This window comes from Sphaerodactylus townsendi, linkage group LG17 (genome assembly GCF_021028975.2).
Source record: "Sphaerodactylus townsendi isolate TG3544 linkage group LG17, MPM_Stown_v2.3, whole genome shotgun sequence".
In the NCBI taxonomy this organism is placed as follows: Eukaryota; Metazoa; Chordata; class Lepidosauria; order Squamata; family Sphaerodactylidae; genus Sphaerodactylus; species Sphaerodactylus townsendi.
In genome coordinates, this window is record NC_059441.1 from 7,721,088 (window position 1) to 7,733,691 (window position 12,604).

A 12,604-nucleotide genomic window follows, 5' to 3' on the forward strand; every position below is an offset into this window, starting at 1 on the left:
GGTTCCCCAGATAAGCCTCCACAGCTCACGCGGCAGAGCGGGGAATCAAGCCCGGTTCCTCCAGATTAGAGTGCACCTGCTCCCAACCACGACGCCACGCTGGCTCCGTTGCTTCCTAATGTATTTCCAGGTCCTCCTGTAACCCGCCCCGCCAGCTGGGCCGGCATCTCCCGGGCACGAGCATCCTACCCTGCACGGCCGGAGGGACCAGGTGCGCCCTTACCTGTGCGCCGGCGGGGCCATACCGGCGCCTTCCTGCAGGGGGCGCGCCGAGTCGCAGCGAGCGAGAGCGAGACGAGTCTGAGGCGCCCTCCCCGCCCGCCAGCAGCAGCAGCGGCAGCAGCGGCGACGTCTCGCGAGAGGTGGCGCGAAGTCCCGCGAGAACTGGCGGCCCGTCTCTTCTGCCCCCCGCGTCATGTTTCCTCTTTGACAAGCCGCCGCCGCCGCCGCCTCGGCCGCCGGAGAGGACGCGGGTCGCCCGGCCGGGAGTGGCCGCCACGGAGGAGCCCCTTCCCCCGCCGAGGACCCGGGTGAGGGAAGCCGGCCCGGCCCGCCCCCGCCTCACGGCAGCGCCTGAGGGGAGCGGGGAGGCCCAAGGGGGGGGGGCAAACGTTCACCGGGTGGGGGAGGGGGAGGCAGAGAGCGGCCACGCCCCTCTGGGCAGGAAGCCCCGCCCCTCTCTGGGAGTCATGCCCCTCCCCCTGCCACAATAGGGGGGGCTGTTCTCAAGGGGTGGGGTGGGGGCGCTGGGAAGGCCCCCCCCCGAAACAGTGGGCGGGGGAGCCTCGCCAGCCACGTGGGCGTGACAATGCAATTGTTGTGATTATTAATATTGCTTATTCTTGCCTTAACCTGTGCGTGGTCGCTGTGGTGGAGGCCGGCCACAGGGACGCAGCAGGGGAATGTGGACTTTTGGGGGGCGGGGGTGGGGCGGAAAGGGGGTCTCCTACAGGAGGGAAAGGAGGGGATATAAATCCAAATTCCTCCTCCTCCTCTTCTTCCTCCTCTTCTCCTCCTCCTCCTCCTTCTTCTTCTTCCTCCTCTCCGCCTCCTCCTCCTAGAACCAGGGGGAATACATTGAAAATGCTGGGGGGTAGGGGGGAGAATTAGGACTAATCAAAGGAAACACTTCTTCACGCAACGTGTGATTGGTGTTTGGAATATGCTGCCACAGGAGGTGGTGAAGGCCACTCACCTGGATAGCTTTAAAAGGGGCTTGGACAGATTGATGGAGGAGAAGTCGATCTATGGCAGTGATGGCGAACCTTTTTAAGACCGAGTGCCCAAATTGCAACCCAAACCCCACTTATTTATCGCAAAGTGCCAACTCGGTTTTAGTTTAGGAGAAAACTATTGGCTCCCTCTTCCTCCGCCCCACCCGCTCGAGCAGGGGCCAGCCTGCTCTAGCCTCCAGCAAGTCCCGCATGCACCTCTGTGCACCTCTCTAGCATCTCTGCCTCCTCTGCGCCCCCCTCCCCCCCAGGCAGCAGCCACCCAAAGCACAGGCACCAGGCCCGCCAGCCGAGTCCTCCCTGCTCACCACGGTGCACGCACAGAGGCCCCGGCCAGCCTAGATGTGTGTGTGGAAGGGTGATTTTCTGCCCCCCACATAACGAACTCTGTGTGCGCGTGCCTACAGAGAGGGCTCCGAGTGCCACCTCTGGCACCCGTGCCATAGGTTCGCCATCACTGATCTATGGCTACCAATCTTGATCCTCCTTGATCTGAGATTGCAAAGGCCTTAGCAGACCAGGTGCTCAGGAGCAGTAGCAGCCACAGAAGGCCATTGCTTTCACATCCTGCACGTGAGCTCCTAAAGGCACCTGGTGGGCCACTGCGAGTAGCAGAGAGCTGGACTAGATGGACTCTGGTCTGATCCAGCAGGCTAGTTCTTATGTGCTTATGTGCCCCTTCGTACTGCTGTCTGGAGCTGACGGAGGCCCACTGACCCCTGAGCCCGCTCCAGAGCCCACGAGGCCGTCGGAGCACCAATAAAGCAGCCGTCTGGGGGCCGCTGCAAAGTCTTGAGACCACGGTTTTTTTCCCCACATCAGCATAGCGATTAAGAGCAGGTGCACTCTAATCAGGAGGAACCGGGTTTGATTCCCTGCTCTGCCGCCTGAGTTATGGAGGCTTATCTGGGGAATTCAGATTAGCCTGTGCACTCCTGGCTGGGTGACCTTGGGCTAGTCACAGTTCTTCGGGGCTCTCTCAGCCCCACCCACCTCACAGGGTGTTTGTTGAAGGGGGGAGGAGACAGAAGGCACAAGAAGAGAAGTGCGCAATCTGACCCATCTCACAGGGTGCTTGTTGTGGCGGGTGGGGGGGGGGAGGAAAGGAGATTGTCAGCCCCTTTGAGTCTTCTTACAGGAGAGAAAGGGAGGGGGATATAAATCCATTCATTCATTCCACACAGGGGGTTTCATGCTGCCTTCTGCCCCTGCTCGAAGCAGGACTTGGAATTTCTGCCTCACCATAACCGTGACTCCCTGAACAAAATCTGGCCTTTGCCGTATCTTTTTCAAACTAAAGGTGACAGGAGATTTGAGGATTCGTTTGTCATTTCCCAAGCTGTCTTTTGTTCTGGAACGCTCCGTTTGGGTCCTGGTGCCTGCCTGGTTCTGTCCCCAAGGCACTGGGGATCCCAACAGAGCATTCTGGGGCAAAGATGGTCCAAGACATGGCAGGTGAATCCTTAAAACTCCTGTCACTTTTATGTTGAAGAGTTTTGGATTCATACCCCACCTTTCTCTCCTGTAAGGAGACTCAAGGTGGCTTACAAGCTCCCTTCCTCTCCCCACGACAGTCACCTTGTGAGGCAGGTGGGGCTGAGAGAGTTCAGAGAGGACTGTGACTAGCCCAAAGGTTTAGCCATTGCGGGCATTAGTGGTATCTGTTTTTCTGGATGAGATTTCTATTTTTGGTATGATTTGTATTTCGTGGCTCTTTGGCTCCCTGGCTTGTGCTGGCAAAATTAGGTAATGGTCCTTGTATTTTCTTTGATGCAATCTGAATTGAGCTTAATTGCATTTCACACGTGTGTTTCACGGTTCCTGGACTCTGTGGCTTATCCCACCCCCACCCCCATTTCCTCCGATCCTTCATGCTGTTCAATCTTTATGTACAGCTCTTAGGCCAAATCATTTGTAGTTTGGGGGCTTTTCAAGTGTAGATCAAGTCAAGAGGGCTTTTCTGTGCAGATCAGCGATGGCGAACCTTTTCAAGACCGAGTGCCCAAATTGCAACCCAAAACCCACTTATTTATCGCAAAGTGCCAACATGGCAATTTAAACTGAATACTAAGGTTTTAGTTTAGAAAAACGGTTGGCTCCGAGGAGTGCATTACTCGGGAGGAAGCTTGGTGGTAGTCGATGGCTTTGCTTTGAAGCAACCGTGCGACTCTTCCAACGGGTGAATGACAACCCTAGGAGGGTTTACTCAGAAGCAAGCCCCATTGCCAGCAACCGAGCTTACTCCCAGGTAAGGATTGCGCTTTAGCTCTTCGCATGAAAATCAGTGGGGTTTAACAGCGCTTAACTGGGTTACCTACACTGCTTCCCCAAAACTAGGTCTTAGGTTTAATGCTAATAATCGAGCCCGGCGGCCCAGGCCAGCCTAGATGGCGGGGGGGGGGGGCACTCTGTATACATGTGCCCACAGAGAGGGCTCTGAGTGCCACCTCTGGCACCCGTGCCATAGGTTCGCCATCACTGGTGTAGATAGTAAGGCAGCACGGTACAGTGTGATTCGCAGAGTTGCTTGGATAACTTATTAGAGACTGTGCTTGGTTTCTGTGCGTTACATCCTGCTGTGTGACAGCCTTCTGTGCTGGGTTGAGAGTTCAGAGACTGCAGGAATTGGGGGGGGGGTTGTTGCATCCTTTCCTTGCTGTATCCATGGCATAAGCCTTACCTGTCCACCAGTCGCCCTGTGGTTGCACCTGTTTCAAGGTAAGAGCCACCCATCAATCACAAGCCTTACTGGGCAACTGCCTCGTTTACTTACCTAAAACCTTGGGGCACAGTGCCCAGAACATCCCCAAGGGACATGTGAAAGAAGTCACATGTGGCTCCTGGGCCACTGCATGGACATCCCTGGTCACTGGTGGATGTGCATGTGACCATTTCATGCAGGGTACATGCACTAGGCACACTTCAGCTGGCCCCCTCTCTGAGGACAATTCTGGGTTTTCTAGTACATTTTACTCCAAAGAACCAACACCCTGTTACATCTGCTGACTGAATGAAGGCTGTGAAACTATTCCAAAAGGTAGAATTGAGCTTTGAAGAGTGTGTGTGTGTGTGTGTGTGTGTGTGTGGTGGGGGGAGATCTCTGCCCCCCCCCCCCGACATGAGAAATGGGGTGTTACCTGCCTGGCTCCACTTCTGTGCAATGTGGGAGGGTATGCAATGGTGCCTAGTACTTTATAGAGTTTTGTAAGCAAAGGAAAATGTGTGTGTGGCTTGGGGCTGGGGGTGACAGGACTGCATGGGAGGAAGTCACCTGGCACTGGGGAGGAGATGTTCTGTGCATGCTCCTTGGAAAGAAGTATGTGGCAAAACCGTGATTGTTCTGTTCTGCTGGCGAAGGGGCTGCCTGTCCCGGAGGCTGGCAGGCACTTTATCTGATCACTTGGGACTGTGAGCGTTTGCTGCCTCGGCTGCCCTCATATGATCAGGGAACAGATTGTCTGAATCACTGATCTCAGGCGAGATCTGCTGTTCGGTGCACAACCACAACGCTTCCAAGCGTCAGCGGAGCGGTGGCATCTTGGACTGGGATTTGGGCTTGTGCGGCGGAATCCAGGTGGCCCACAGTGGCTATCTAGCCATTTTGTGTACAGGCTTCATGTATGTCATTTCTCACACCGAACCTGGTTTTGCACTGTTTGATCTGAAGTACTCTTCACCATGAGTGTACAGGTATATTGGAGCGTCACCTGTAAACTGTAATGAAAGGATAGGGAGAGATTCATTCTTAAGGTGCTCTTTGGATGTTCTGCCAATTGTCTCTGATTTGCAGGCAGTCCTGACATGGTTGTTTGTACAATCCAGCCCTGTAAGTTTTGATGACGTCCCCCGGCAGCCGTTGCCCAACCATTCTCAGTTAGCAGATACATCCATTTTAATTTCTTCCGCTAAATATTGTCTCCCAAGATGGTACAGAGAAGCCACTGTAAATGTAAATGAAAATTCAGAAAAGGGGAGGGGATTCTGAGTTAGGTCTTGGGCCAGGCATGACTGGGTGGGGTGATGGGGGGGGAGAATACTTTTCTGCCCTCTCCCCTGGTGTCAGTGTGGCAGGTGGTTGCCGGGTGCAGAGAGGTGGTGTTCCAGCTGGGTTCAAACCCGAGCAGGAAGGAGCAATGCCAGACTTCTTCTTCTGGCCTTAGTGATGGCAGTTGCTGACTGGCAGAAGGAGACTCTCCAAGGGAGCTGCAACCAGGCACGGCGGAGGCGTGGCGCAGCTAGATGGGCATAATAGAGGACAAGATCAGAAAAGGCAAGCCGGTGGCTCTTGCAATTTGCTCCCTTTCTATGGAGTGTCACAGCTTTGATGAATTCACCTATTTTCAGTTTTCTTTATTTTTTAACGGGGCAGCCCCTGCATATTTGCTCTTGTCAGTTTCTGTGTTCAACACATTTATGTCTTGGACCGTTTTGTTCATCCAGCCAGGATGTCCAAGTCCTTTTGGAGTTGGAGAATCTTGCAGCTGAGGTGTTCTGTCTGTCTTATGTGCTCCTGTTATTGTCCACTGTCAACATGGTCAAGCTGTAGTAGCCCCGGCTGCTTTGAAAACAAGAGTATGCCTGAGTGTATCATGTAGTAGCTTCCAGGTCCCCGCAGGGGTCAGTCATAAGGGAATAGGCTAGGGACGCTGAGGAGGTTTCATCCATGAGAGCGCCGGGGCAACAGGAAGCGCTGACTTCGTGATCCCGACACAATTTCCCAAAGCGCTGGTCTCTGGTAACCTTTTAATTAGGTTTACCGCGGGCGCAAAGGGAGGCGGGGAGATGAGCTGGAGACCGAGACCTGGAGATCACCAGATGCATGATCTCACCCGGGCTGGTCACGCGGGCGGAGAGGAGCTGCTGCTCAGCCGCCTCCAATCCCCACCTGGGGCAAGACCGCTGTCCCCAGCCCGTGACCGAGCCAGACAGTTCATGACCCGCATCTTGTGGGGGATGAGGAGTAGGTGCGGTGCGACCAGCAAGGTCAGAGTCCGTTGGCGCCCAACGTTTACCACGGGTGCCGTTGGTCGCGCATTACTACATCTCTCCTTTTACATTTTAGAAAAAGGGGACCGCCTATGGGCTTATTTAAAGGGACGCTTTGTCTCCTCCACTGCCTGGTCGTTGACCAAGCTGCTTGTGTGTAACATTAGAACTTCATTATGGGTAAGGGAAACAGGGCTTCTTGCACACACGCAGGCAATATTAGACACACATTGAACGTAAACAAGATCCGGGATAACGGCAATACAATTAAACCAATGGTGAGCTGTACAATAGCATCTCAACCATTCCGCAGCCAGCTCCAGAGGTAATGATCTCACCAGGCAAAACATCATACCTCAGATTAGATACAACTTTGCAGCTCAATGCATTTCATATATATGGTAGAATCAATTGGGAATTATCAGGAAAGATTAAAACAACACATATTATGTAACATTCTCAACCTTGGTGATGTAATAAATATTAAGTGATCATTAGCGTAACGATTGTCTAGGGTCAGCTTTGATCGAAAGTCTCTGCTGCTCGGAGGCCAGGAGCCCAGAGCAATGGGAGGTAGAATTGATGGGCTTCAAGAAGGGCACAGCCAGCCAATAGTCTTGGTGTGTTAAGCAGGAAACAAGTCCTGGGCTCTGCTGCTGGTTATGAGGGAGACACAGGTTCACTGAGAGGGCGGCACTGCTTGTTTCGGCGAGGATCGGAAGGCAGAGCTGAGCTGGGCGCAAGGCGTCCGGCCCCGGGTGGAGAGCCTGCGGCAGAGAGTCCCGCAGACAGACAGGCGGAAATGCAGCACAACAAATAACATAACTTCTCAAAAAATTAGGGCATGCAAATTTAAACAATAAAACATGGCTAAACGATGCGATAGGCTGGATGATGTATGGAAGGAAGGCAACCCGCTGCGGGTTGCAGAATTGTCCAAATGCATGGCTCTTGCTGTTTGACTACCAAAGCTACAGAGCTGGCGGAGTCCATGGATTTCTCAAGAGCGTAGGGAGAGCTAATTGGATCTTTTAGCATTGTCCAGTGGATTCTCAATGGCAAGGTTGTGAGAGAAGGCGCGGTTCCAATATTCAAGCGGGCTGGAGAACAGCTGAGAGTTCCAAGGGTTAATCTATCAGGAATGTCCCTGGCTGCAACTCAAGCTTCCAGCCAGGGGCTGCAGAGAGAGGAGAGAGAATAGCCGGACAGGGATGAGGAGCAGCAACACGCTGCATCAACCTCTGAGCACAGCGCTGGCCCAGGGCTGCCGCTCTAGGGGGGGGCACCAGGGCTGTGATCCCTGTGGAAGAATGGGTGTGTGCTGGCTCCAGAGAGATCCCCTCCCATCTCGCCCAGGCTGGGGAAGTAAATCGGCCCCTCTCTATTGTGGGCGGTATGGGTCGGATCCAGGGGAGGCCCCGCCCATCTCCTCGGATGGGCTGGTCTGGTACGGCTAGCTGGACCCCAGGTTGAAGAGTAGGTAAAGACAAGCAACGCTTTTCCTAGGGGGGTTTTGGCGCGGCTGGCTGAGTTAGTCCCATAGATGACAATGAAGGCTCGAGCCCTGAGTGGGGGGCGTGGGCAATTTTATAGAGAATAGAGAAGAGCACTTTGGATAAGGACATCTGCTGGATGAGAGGATGAGACCTTGGATTGGGTCAATAGGGGAACCACTCTTCGTTTCTATTTTGCCAAGCTTCATAGGGCGCGCTATCTATTCCGACAAATCCATCACTTCGGTAACATTATCATGCTAAGAGATACAAGGCAGGAATCGCCCGAAGGCTTAGGAGAAGGGAGAGGTCATATCCAAGGTCGGATGTTTGTTTTGTAAAATCCATCCCAATCACCGGGCTCTAAGGTGCGGGTTTTTTGCAAAGCAACTTGAACAATTCACAATTATAGTCATATCGTAATATAGCATCTATAGGGAAAGATACAGAGAAGATGCAAACCAGGCAAAACAGTTCTGGCTTGAGGTTTCGATCATTAGAGCAAATTGAGAGGGGTTTGGCAAAACCCTTTACCCATCCTAGGATCTAGAGGGGTGCGTCAGCCCATTGCAGGGAGGGTGTGCAGAAAGGGAAGGTGCAGGGGAAGGTTTAAGTCAGTTTCACCTCCCGCAGGACTTTGGTCGGTTTGATTTCGGCTTCACCCTTCAAGATAGGTGTGGCTGAGACCCCCCCTGGCACCTCGTGACTAGCCAGGGAGCCAGCAGAGAATGTGGGAGCATGAAAATGATTTTGGCTTCATATGTAAATCCCGCGCCACCAAATGTGGCAGTGTAGTTGTATGGACTAAGGAAAAGGTTCTCGGCGAGAGGTTTGAAGAAAGTTTGAAGGTTTAAACTAAGATGGAGGGCGGTTTGAAGCAGGTCCATCGGTAGAGCACGCGACGAAGCTGTGTCCCGCTTACATGGATGTTGTAATGATGTAAGCCTCGCATTAAGGCGGCAATACAATCAGAAGGAGAAAACTCACTAGAAGCACACAAGAGCATAGCTTAGAAGCAATGTGGAAAAATCCCTCCTATGAGGGGAAAAACTTAGTCTCTCAGCAAGATTACGCTACACATACATAGGCATACAGAGCACATATGTGCTAACGAGGAGGATTGCAACCTTACTTGAGATTTTGCTCTCTGAGGTGCTGGACGATTTTGCTGCCACTGGGAGCTTTGAGCTTTGTGGGCTTTGCACACAGGCTCACAGAGGCTATGAGATCTGCATATTTGAAGTCCCACAGCCGAGAGTCAGCTTCTTCTTCACGGCGATCCTTTGGCTTACGCTTACTAGAAAGCAGCATCTTCCCTTCCATGCCCTACTATCCTGTAGATTGGCTATGGGGCATTCTGAGGAGGGCTCCAAACGGTAGTCCCTTCCATTTCGCTGCAATTCAGTGACCGTGGACCTGGCAGAGATTTTGAAATGCGTACATTCTGGCACCGATGGAGGCATGGGTGACTCTTGGCGCAGAAGGGGCTATCAAAGCAGGAAGCAGACGAGGGGGGGGGGCAGCTGCGACCAGCCCAATGGTCTCCAGTGGGATGGGATCACTATACTGAGCTGTGCAGCCAAGATCTCATGGGGGAGTCTGGGTTTGAGGTGTGCGATCTTGGTTCCGGCTGGGAGATGCCCCGGCTGCAGCCTCCCAGCGGCATTGGGAGCGCCTCGGCTCCAGATCCTGGGGGTCTTCGCCACCGGGAGAGACCCCTCCTCGGCTGGCTGTAGGCCCCGCCGGCAGCCCACACCTCCTCGAAATGTCCTGTTGGCTTCACGCACTGGTGACACTCGGCTCAGCTGTCCTCGCGGCAGCCGAGAGGGCGGGCGGCTAGAAGGCCGGGGTTTGATACAAAAGACCGATATCCCGGCAAGCTTTGAGCATGTCGCTGCCCAGTTCCTTCCAGGCCTGCACGCCAGGTATTCCAGCGGAGGCTTCTCCTGCAGGCGAGCCCTCGGCCTGGCCTCCTCTCGTCAACTCCGTTCTTGAGGGCCTCCCCGAGCCTGCCCAACCCAGCATAGGGCCTTTGAGGCTTCTGGCCGGGTGTGTTGAAAAACCTGGCTGTCCGCATTGGGGACTTTCAAAACGCCTTTGTAGGCTTTATTCAGAGGCTTAACGTAAGGGTGGCCACCGCAGACGCGACCAGATTGTTGGGGTTGCATTGAAGGCATCGGGCCGCAGTTGAGCTGTTGCGTAGGCGCCGGAGGCGGCTGGCCCTGTTGCTAATGGCGAACTTCCCCAGAGATCGCCAAATTGTGCAGGGCTCAGGAGTACGCGGGAAGGTGGTCTTCCAGTCAGTCCGGAACCATTAAGCATTCCCACCAGCGCCGCCTCTCACATAGGCTGGTGACTCTACGCCCGCATCAGCTTATGGAGCTCAGTGAGATGTTGTAGCTTAAGGGCGATACCGACAACCCGGCCAATGACGCCAATTCCCCTGCAGGCCCAGTGACGTCACCGCAAGAATCTCGGCATCGCCTTCCGCCACAGGGTTTCTTCTGCAGATCGCGGGCTAATAATGCTCTGGCGAGTTGAAACCCGCCATTACGCGGCGCTCGACGGAGGTGCAGTGGCTTCAGAAACGAAGGCGAGCAGGGGCGGCCAAGGGAGAGTTTGAATGGGTGAAGGAGCAAGGGGGGGTGCAGAAGGAGGACAGCGCCCACCAGTGATAGAGAAAATCGGGTTGAAATTGAAGAAAGATCGAAGGAGGGCTGCCTACAAAGGGGAGCCATAGTTCAGAGAGGCTGTGGGATGGCGACAAAACATTGTCTCCACGCCAGTAGTAGCCACATCGGCGCTACAGGCTCTGTGCCAAGAGTGCTACTCAGATGTTTTCCCAGGTAGTCCCAAGATTCAATGTCCTCTCTGGGTGCAACGACACTGGAGCTCTAATCTCTCAAACTACCTATGAGTTCTCTCTTGCCTGGGACTCCTGCCGCGATTTCGCTTAACGCTAGTTCACAACGTGCTTGTCATAAGGCCCTTGCTGTGCCTCCTATACTCACCAAAGGCCCGCCGAATGAGAGTGTCCTGTGGACGCAGCCTCTGGATGCTTACCCAGAGACAAGCAGGTCAAACTGTGTCCCTGGATGCCGCATCCAGCGGGACTTCGGTATCGCTGCCCTCCCCAGGCTTAATGAGCAGGGGTGGAGGTTCTGGTGTGATTCCCCTGTTCTCGCACTGCTTGTAGTGTCAACTCTCGGCAGGGTCGCTGCGAATAGGCTAGACGGGAGGAGGTCTCATCTGCTGAGAGCGCCAGCAACAGCGCTGGGATCTCAAAGGATCCTGACAACTCTCCTCTGTGCTGGTCTCTGGCACCTTTTATTAGGGTTTCATCGTATGCAACAGGTGGGTGGGAGATGAGCTGGGAGACCTGGGAGACCCGAGACTAACATGCATGACTTCACCTGGCTACCGCGGCGCGGTGAGTGAGCCGGTTGCCTGAGTCCTCACCTGGGGCACCCTGTCCCTGCTTCCCCTCACGTGACCGAGCCGCTGCAGAGACAGTTCATGACCCGCGTGACTCCAGGGGGATGAGGAGTGGGGTGCGGGTGGCACCAGCAGCACAGAGGGTCCGCTACGCCCCAACGTTCTACCACGGTGCTGCTGGGTCAGCAGTGCATTACTACAGTGGCCATTGCTTATTCGCGTACTGAAATTTTCTCTCCTTCGCTATTCTGTTGTTCCGTAGCCTTTTTGTAACACCTTAAAAAAATCAGTTCTATAAATCCCAATACTGGAAGGTAATTTAAAATATTAGGCTGCTGGCATGTTAGAAAGCGGCATTAAAACTTTAATCACCGACTTTGTTCCTTCCTACATGAGCTCTATAGTTACCAGATAACGGAGGTCTGGATTTTTTCCCTACGACCTTAGGTAGGATTCTCCGCACCATAAATTGCATAGTTTTAGTGGCATATTTGATTAGTTCCGTTGTCCAGTTCAAGGGAATAATATGCTTGCACTGTGGGAGGAGCTTATAAAATGACTATTTAAAAACGTTAATCCTTGTGGGTGAAGTTGGATCACAGTTTTCCCCTTGTTGATGGTGAATGGCTGAATAAATCCGTGGCATTTTTCACGCCCAGAACCTGACTTAAACATCAGTCTGCACTGTGGGGACTAACTTTTACCTTATATAGTAACACCAACAAAAATTTATTCTCACTCCCCAAAGTGTAAGTATAGTTTGTAGTGCCCAAGTGTAATCTATCTCTGGTTGTTACTGTCTTCCCCTGAAGAGGAGAGGAACTCCGGAGACTTTAAAGAAAAAAAAATTATGATATTGCCTTAAGTATGTTGGGAGTGCAGTCTTCCACTGAAGAGGAAAGGAACTCCGGAGACTTTAAAGGAAAAAAATAATTATGATATTGCCTTAAGTATGTTGGGAGTGCTTTGGTTGTGTTGGATGGCCCTTGTGGTCTCTTCCAACTCTATGATTCTGTGCATCTTGGACAGTCTTAATAAAAGGCAGAATTGAAATGAAGAAAATTAATAATGGTGTTTGTACTGTAAAACCCGGATTATTTGGAGATAAAGCCTCTTTGGCTAAATTTACCACACTTTGGCTTTTGTAATTTCTTGCTGTTTAGCCAATGAAACCCGTGGATCTTCATGCGTTGGGGAGATTTTTCTGTCATTTCCCTACTTCTTTTGGGAATAGAAACAAGCTGCAGCATTCCTGGTGTGATGTAACTCCTGAGTTTGGGGGTTTTCATGCCAGTTGGAGACCACTGCCATTTAACCCTTTGGATCACGACATGATGATGTTTTCAGCTGGCATGTAGTTTTCAAACTGTAAACAAAGCAGACCCCTGCCGGGCGCCCGGGCCCCAGACACCTCTGCTTCAGCATGGTAACAATGGCCCCTTCCGCACATGCAAAATA

General features: G+C 53.0%; 1 protein-coding gene across 1 annotated transcript in view; it reads left to right on the forward strand.

Moving 5' to 3' along the window:
* The first annotated feature begins 370 nt into the window (after positions 1-370).
* The window catches only part of HERC1 (HECT and RLD domain containing E3 ubiquitin protein ligase family member 1), a 96,284-nt gene continuing 84,050 nt past the window's right edge, over positions 371-12,604 (forward strand). The window contains exon 1 of the mRNA XM_048519707.1: positions 371-530. The gene's annotated coding sequence lies outside the window, so the exon portion shown is untranslated. The remainder of the gene's footprint in view (positions 531-12,604) is intronic.